The sequence below is a fragment of the Sturnira hondurensis genome, unplaced genomic scaffold (assembly GCF_014824575.4).
Source record: "Sturnira hondurensis isolate 20B ecotype Veracruz unplaced genomic scaffold, ASM1482457v3 Scaffold0000780, whole genome shotgun sequence".
NCBI classification, from domain to species: domain Eukaryota; kingdom Metazoa; phylum Chordata; class Mammalia; order Chiroptera; family Phyllostomidae; genus Sturnira; species Sturnira hondurensis.
In genome coordinates, this window is record NW_028073411.1 from 20,202,388 (window position 1) to 20,210,972 (window position 8,585).

Sequence of the window (8,585 nt, forward strand, 5' to 3'; positions counted from 1 at the left end):
GTCCTTGGCCAGTCAGACCCTCAACCCCCACCCCAGGGGAGCCCGGGGACCCAGCCTGGCCAGGAGGACCACACACACACCTGCCCCCGGGAGCCGCCCAGCGTGCGCTCCTGCGATGAGATGGGGGGCAGAGGACACCAGCGTGGCCTTGGCCTTCTTCCCCTCCCTCTGCCCCAGAGGCTGCAGGGGGAAAGGGCCGGCCTGCCCTGCAGAGCGGCCCGAAGGAGAAAGCCCCGCTGGCATGGCAGGGCCGCCTCGGGTCTCCTGCGAGGAAAATCAGTGCATCTGTGCACCTCATGCTGGGCTGCTTCCTTTGCTTGGAGCCAAGCTGTTCCGTTTTGTCCTCTCCCGAGGAAATGCCCTCACTGGCTTTAGAGGCAGAGGGAGGGAGGGAGAGACATCGATGTGAGTGAGAAGTGTCGCTTGGTTGCCTCCCACGTGTGCCTGCACCGGGGATCGAACCTGCGACCTTTCAGTCACGGGATGACGCTCCAGCCCACCGAGCAACACTGGCCAGGGCCCAGGCCACTGTAAATGTGCACACCACACACGCACGTCCACACACGCTTCACAAACGATCGTGGCAGCGCCTGGACTTTTCCACACAGCCACTGGCCTCGGGGCGACCGCACTCCCGCCAGACCGCCCTGCAATCCGCCACCTGGTTTGTCTGACCACCCTCTGGCCCCGCCGCAGAGCTACGCTCCCGCTCTTGCATCATAGAGGGCTGCGCGGCGCACCCCTGGCCTCACGCCGCGGGGGATAAGCTCCCGGAAGTGGGGACGTCCTCACGACGGCCGCACCTCCCACCTGAGACCAGGGCCTCCATGGGCCGGAGTCTCCGCCCAGTCCTCAGGGCAGCGTAGGCTTCTTGTGAGTGCTTTCACTTGTCAGGGTCTTCTCTCTCCGTCTCCCACTGCTCAGGAGCAGTTTGCTGTGCAGACCGAGGCCAGCGGTCCCGCCTCTCTCGCCCCGGCCCCAGCCACCGGACGATGTTGCCCAACGGCATTCAGCCTTCTTGGGTCATCCAGGGATTTCGTCGTATGAGCCGCAGAAAGTGACATTTCATCCCTCGTCACAATTTTCATAGCTCGTTTTTTTCTCTTCTCCATGGCAACAGTAGTAAGTGGAGCGTCATTGCCGCCAGAACCCTCCCCACCAGCGGGGCGGGTGGCCTGGGGCTTCTGCCACTGTCCCGGGTCCTGCTGGAGTATCTGGGACGTGGCCTCGCGACCGGAGCCACAGCTCGCCTCCCCGCCGTGGCTGTGGAACAGGCGGTCTCCGAGGCAGCTGCTCCCAGGAGTGGAGCAGCAGGAGGGGCGTGTCTGCGACCTTCCAGGGAGGGAAATGTGTGTGGAGAGTCCCATGTTCACCCTGGCTTTCGCCTTGGTTTCCTTCCCAGGTACAAGGAGATGAGGCAAATGTGGTGGTGGGGGGGCGCTGGCTCACTGGCCAGGGAAGCAGAGGTCAGAGTTCGGGGCACTGGAGGGAGGGGCCCAGGGGCAGGGGCGGTCCTGGCCACGAGGGAGCTCCGGGAGTCTGCACCAGCTCTTGCTGGGGCTCTCCCCTGGGCAGCGCCACAAGACACCAGCTGGGGGTTGGAGATCTCAGCGCAGCGCTGACGCGGTCTGCCCAGGAGCAGTGTCAGGGTGGGGGCTCTATCCCATGAGACCACCCTCTGCAGGCACCAATCTCCAGCCCAAGCTGGTACCTGGGCTTCTGACCGACCGGCCAGCAGTGGGAGGTCACCTTGCTGAGGTGCTGTGGTGACTGGCGGGCCTCAGCAGCCCTGCCGTCCCCCCCCATCTAGTGCAAAGGTCATGGAGAGGTTGGCCCTGACATTCGGACGAAGAGGTGCCCAGTGGTGGCCAGGAGGTGCTCAGTCCCCAACGCGGAAGGTCTCCAGACCGTCCTTTGAGTTTTGTGGAGGTTTGATTACATCGCCGGGACTGACTGAACCCCTGGCCATCGACCACCCGCCCCTGGGCTGACCTTAGAGGTGGAGAGAGGGGATGAAAGGTCCAACCCTCTAATCCCAGGTTGGCTCCCTGGTAATCAACCCCCCATCTTTAAGAGTTTCCCAAACATCGCCTCATTTCCATAACCAAAGACACTTGGATGGCTCGCTGCACAGGGAATCCATCCGAGGGTTTTAGGGGTTCTGTGCCAGCCATGGGGTGAAGACCAAATACAGATTTCTTATCATGAGTCACACAATCTCAGGGAGCTGGCGTGAGGGCCCCTGGGCAGGTCAAATGCAGGGACGCCCTTCATGCAGCCAGCAGGGGTGAAAGGGCAGCCCCCAGCGGCGCCTGGTCGGGAGGTTCTGGCCCAGTCACGGAGAAACTGACCCCCCAAAGACCAGGGCTTAGGACTCAGAGTCACACTCCAGAGTGAGGGCCAAGCCCCAGGCAAACGCCAGGCAGACCCCCTCCCAAAGCCTGCCAGTGTGTTAACTGCCACCCAGAGCAACGCCACACCTTTCAGACTGTTCATTTATTTTTAGAGAAAGGGGGAGAGAGGGAAACATCAAGGTATATCGATTGGTTGCCTCTTGTGCGCCCCCCAACTGGGGGCCTGGCCTGCAACCCAGGTATGCGCCCTGGCCGGGACTCCAACTAGTGACCCTTTGGTTCGCAGGCTGGTGCTCAATCTGGTGAGCCACACCGGCCAGGGCACATTGCAGCATCTTTTAACACGAAGACAGCATCACTAGACTCCTGTCAGCACGACCACAGTGTCCCGCACCCGGTGACCTGCTGGCAGAAGAGAGCTGGGGCAGGAGAAGATGGCCCAGCCTGTGGAGGGAAGGTGACAGGGCAGACCCGCGGCGACCAGGCTGTACACAAGCAGGCCAGCACCCCCAAACAGCCACTGTGTGTGAGCCCGGGACTCCCAGGCGTGAGTGCGCATGGCTGTCTGTGAGCAGTGGAGACTCTCAGGGGACCGAGAGTAGACCAGCGAAGCCAAGACCAGGTGTGCAGTGGGACTGTCTCTGGGATGCACAATGTTGGTGAACATGAAGAACAGAAGAAAAAAAAACTCAGAAAGGAGCATCAGAGACGGGGCGATCTCTGGGGAAAAAATGCCGAAGAAAAATCTCCAACTCGGGAAAATCGTAGACAAGCAACGCCCTGAGTACAAAGGGAATCACACCTGGGCACTTCCCAGCCACCTTGCTGAAAACCAGAGATAAGCAAGACGCAACTTAAACCACAGCGAGATTCAAGTTTAATAATTAAAGTGGAAACGAGTCGCCGCCCAGTGCCGTGACATCAGGAGCAGGCAAGCTCGCACTTGGCTGCCGAGACACTCCAGAGCTGGGAGACACGGGCCTCCGCTCCACGGCCTGCTGACACTGCTTCCCCGCAACGGCGCGCTGGCTCACGGTCACCGAAGTCGGCAAGACTCTGTGTCCGTCCCAGGAGACCTGACGGAGCCAGGGTGGGCCTGTCTGCAGCAACACGCTCTTCAGAGCGAACGGCAGGGAATCACGGACACTTGCCGCGCTGGGGGCGAGCCCCAAAGCAGAGTAACAGGGGCCCGACAGCCTTGGCTGGGGAGGCTCCATTGGCTGGAGCATCATCTGGTAACCGAAACACTGGGGGTTCAATTCCCGGTCAGGGCACGGACGTAGGTCTTGGGTTCAGTCCCCCGGTGGGGCAGGTCGGGGAGGCAACTGATTGATGTTTCTCCCTCTCCCCTCCCCGTACCCCCTACCCCCACCTTCTCTGAAAGGGATGAAAAACAGTCCTGGGTGAGGACTGAAACACAGTGCCCAGCGCACAGGCGTGTGCCCTCGGTGCCTCTCTGTCTTTGGAGCATGGGCAGCACAGCCGAGGGACAGAAATCGGAGCGGCAGCGGCAGCCCGTGGGGCGGAGTAACCTCTCCAGGGCTACAGGGACGTCTGACATCATGACTGGAGGTCCCGATTACAGGGCGTGTGACTTGCCAAGTATCCCCAAACTGCACACTTCAGATCTGAAACAGTACGTTCTGCTAAAGGGACCCAGGACCCAAGGAACGTGTGAGCAGGGGATGTGAGACGGGCCGGGACTCCTGCGTGTCGGTCACAGACAGAGGAGGTGCCCGGAGTGGAGAGGATGGTCAGAAGACAGGAGACCAGGCCCGAGGGGCTCCCACTGGCCAAGCCTGGGCTGCTCTGGGGGAAAAACAAACAATGAAAGTAATGGGAAGGCGCGGTAAGTGAGGCCTCAGGGATCTGCTTCACAACAGGCAAGTGGGGCCACCACCCGCCACCGCCCGCCCCCGCCCCCGGCAGCGTTCCAGAGGCAGAGGTTTGGTGATAAAGGAAAGGGGTCTTTATTCACAAGCTTCAGGATTTTGGAGTAACAGCTTTCCACAAGAATTACCTGTATTTTGCTGTGTATAATGCACACTTTTTGCCCCGATTTTTTAAACTCCTGGCATATTACTCAGGAAGATTTTTTAAAGATTTTTATTTATTTATCTTTAGAAGGGAAGGGACGGAGAGAGGGAGAGAAATAGCAATGTATGGTTGCCTCTTGTGCACCCCCTGCTCGGGACTGGCCTGCAACTGGCCTGCATGTGCCCTGACTGGGAATCGAACCGCGATCCTCTGGTTCGCAGGCCTGCACTCAGGCCCACTGAGCTACACCAGCTGGGGCTTTGCCCAAATTTTTGAAGGAAACATAAGGATGCGCATTGTACATAGGTAGTACTAATTCCTTATCTGTATAAATGTTTTTGATTCCTTTATTTATGTGTAGGAGTTAAATGTGTAACTCTAGAAAGCAATAACATTCTCTGTATGCAAAATAATACCCCGGAATACAGTAATTGGTTTTGTATCTAAATATAAATAAATAAATAATTGAATTTAAAAATGAAAATGAAAGATTTTTCCCCTGAAAGTTGGGGCCCAAAACGGGGGTGCTATACATGGGAGTTCATCATAATCAGCAAGACGCAGTCGTCACTGAGGCCTCTCAGCTGCGGCTGAGCCCTAACTCCTGAGTTCCCCAGCCTTCCCCCTGTTAGTTTTCAGTTATCTTATTTTTCCTGTAGGGTTAGTTCAAGGACTAAAACATCAAATACAAAAGCTACACAGTTCTTAAAGAATGGCAGGCCTCAGACCCTGGCCCCTGGAGAACACCCAGAGAAGAGCAACCCCGTCTCTCCCCGCCAGGGCAGCCCGACCCCAGGATGCGCCCCAGCACAAAATGCCGTCTGCTGGGAAGCGCACCAGCTGCAGCCCAGGGCCCTGGAGGAAGATGAGTCCAGCCGCGGAGAGCCTCCGAGCCACAGCGCCAGCCCTTTTATTTCAAATCTCTGGCCCATAATTCCATGGGCTCTGGAGCCGTTCAGCTTCTCGGCCAATCCCGTCCCAGGCTGTTTACGTTGCCCCAGCAACAGCCTCCCCACTCCGCCCCAGGGATCTGATCAGAGCTCTCTGTATCATATCTGTGCTCATATATAAAAGTTGATTTTATGAGAAATGGGATTTTTTAAATTTTTTATTTATTTTTCTAGAGAGGGGAAGGGAAGGAGAGAGAGGGAGAAAAAATACCAATGTGTGGTTGCCTCGCATGCGCCCCCTATTGGGGACCTGGCCTGCAACCTAGGCAGCAGCCCTGACAGGGAACCAAACCAACGCCCACCCCCCACCACCGCCCCGGCCTTTGGGTTCCCAGGGATGTCCAATCCACTGAGCCACACCAACAGGGGCCAAGTGTTCTCTTATGATTAAAATGTTTCTCTGTTATTATTTTTCTCTTATTTCTTCTTCTATTTTAACTTTTTCTTGACTCAATCTCATAATAGTTTCTCTGTTGTATGGTGATTGCATTCCTGAAGAATCAGCTCTTAGAATTACTTATTATTTGTCGCCATTCTCTGGGTTTGAAATTCATTCTTCATTGTCCTTCCTGGTCTCTGGCCAGTGTCCTGCAGGCGGTCCCCTGAGGCAGAGGCCAGTTTGAGGCCAGCGTCCTGGGTCCTCCGGGGAGCAGAGCTGGGGATGGGCCACCCTTCCTCCAAGTGTCTCAGCCTCAGCCAGTGTTTCAGTCAACCAGCCAGGAAACAAGGAAGGGACACGACCGTCGTCCTGGGCTAAGATTGCCGAATTCCAAGTCTCCCGTGGCCAAGCAGTCTCAACAGGTTTGCCCCTCCCAGGGGACGTCCTCCCGGCCCACCCCGGGCCTCGAAGACCCTCCCCCGGGCCAGAGTCTGACAACACAAACAACAAATGTTGCAGAGCTTTTTATGCTTCAGCTGGCTCTTCCTTGGTGAGGGTTGTACTCACCCCAGGGAGGCCGGGACCCAAAGGCAGTTGCAGGACTGGAGGTCAGGGTGGGGGAGGGGTGGCCGAGGCCATTGAAAGTGGCCACATCAGGTGAGTCACTGCAGGGCCCGCCCTGGGGGAAGCTCCATTTCTGCCCAGCAGGGCTCTCCCAGCCTCTGTCTTCCCTCACGCCCAACTGAGGGGCTCGGCTCTGTCCCAGTCGGGGCCCCAACTTTCGCAGCCGATGCCACCCACTTTGGGAGCAGGCCGACCCAGCAGTTCAGAGACCAGAGAGCCTTTCCATGGCTGTAGGAACAGCCTTGCTCCTGGACCAGGTCACAAGCCGGGCACACAGAACAGCCACTGAGGTCACTGCATGTGGTTTGGAGTGGCCGCCAGGCCGCAGCCATGCTGCTGCCCGCCGCAGGTGCCCCTCAAGTCCCCTTTCACCACTGTGGGCCCAGAATCTGGCCCTCGAAGGCCCACGTGCTACAGAACTTGAGGGCGTGGATGAGACTCTTCTGGCTACTCGCTGGAATGGGCTCGGTGGGCTTAGACCCAGGGACACTGGAAAGGCTGGACTTGGCTGAGCCTCAGCTGCTGGCCATGGTGCCTGCAGGGGTGGGGGAGGGGCAGCACACAACCACAGTCTTCTGTCCTTGACTGGAGACCAGCCTGTGGCCAGCTCTGACCACAAGGGCATGTCGGAGGGGAAGGCCTCTGTCTGCCAGGTTCTCTCAGAGCTGCGCCGAGATGACGACGAGACGAGACCGGTCTCAGGGACAGAGAGTAACCAGGGCTCAGCCACCAGGCCTGAGCACAAGGCCACCGGGAGCCAGCCAGACCTCAGGGGACTCACCACCCAGCGGCAGAGCTCTCCGGGAAGCTGTCTGTGGGCTATGAGCCCAGCAGGACTGCTCACCCGCCCAGACCATCCACCACACACTACTGAGCAGCGGAGTGACCACTGCAGGGGGCAGGACCGCACACCTCCCCTGGGATTGCAGTCTGGCCCCGAGGGAGGAGTGGGGGGTGCTGGCGATGTAACCTGGGCCTTTGGCTCCGGGGCCGCACTTGGCCGGGAGCAGGGGCGGCCAGATGGCTGACCTGTGACAAGAAGGCTCAGATGAGGCTCAGGCCTCTGCAGAGACCTCCAGCCTGGGCCCACTCGTGCATGAGCCAAATGTGCCTTCGCCTTCCCTACCAGCCCCACTGAGCCAGGATTGGAAGGTCACCCACTGAGATCAGAGGGTGCTTATCTGATCTTTCAGTAGTACTTGTTGGGGGAAGGGTGTTATTTGCGGCACCTTCAAACCCCCGGGCCCCAAAACCCAGGAGCCACAAAGAGAAGGACAGACAGATGACCACACGGGAGTTCAAGCTTCTGATCGGCAGAGAAGCGGCCTCCACAGGGACCTGGGCACTGCCCCCTGGAACGCGTCCCAGGTCATGGACAGATCTGAGCATTGATGGTGAAGGTTCCACTTCAACAGCCACCCCAGTGGGCCCCGAACTTGGAAAGCCCTTTGTAGCCTGCACAGTGGAGGGTGGACAGGCCTCACCACGTACACACTGAAACTCTCTCAGCAAAAGGACACAAGAGACAGACATGGCCGGTGCAAACTCTTCACACATCTCTGTTAATTTGTGGGGATCCCCACGGTGGGCTTTCCACAGAGCACAGTCTTCCAGTCAGTCCGGCTGCCCTCTGACTATTCAGGTACACTCAGCCTGGCCACCCACTCCCCGTGGGGAGCCGTCCCCAGGCCCTCCGGAACACCTGTGCACACGTGGGCCAGCAGCAGCGGCCAGGGACCCCAGCTGGCCCCAGGGCCAAGCCCCTCCCAGAGAAACGGAGGTGACGAAGGCTGGTGGTCTTTCGCTGCTGCGTGGGGGTGGCTACTGATGCAGCAGCCACAGTGCTGCTCCCTCCAACGAGAAGTGCAAGGATGCCTGTCAGTCAGCAGGGAAGGCAGTCGCGTAACACACATCCCCAGACCTTGGTGTCCCGCGTGCCAGGTGGATGTCTTGCCCCCTGGATGTGCTGCACCGTGGGCCCGGGAGGCTCTGAGTCCCACCCAGCAAGGCCCTACACAGCTGTCTCAGGGGGCAGGGGCCAGTGCCGAGTCCCGGGCCTGCTCCTGTGTCAAGGCGTCAAGGCTTCACCCTGGTGACACAGTGAGTCGGTGCGGGTTTCTCCTGCAGGGCAGTGGAGGCAGGGGAGGTGATGGGAAATGGCCTCCACCCAGCCTGGCTTTTCCCTTTCTGGGCTTGGATTCTGCTGCTGGTTCGGTCTGCTCAAGGCTGCCTCTCCCGGGT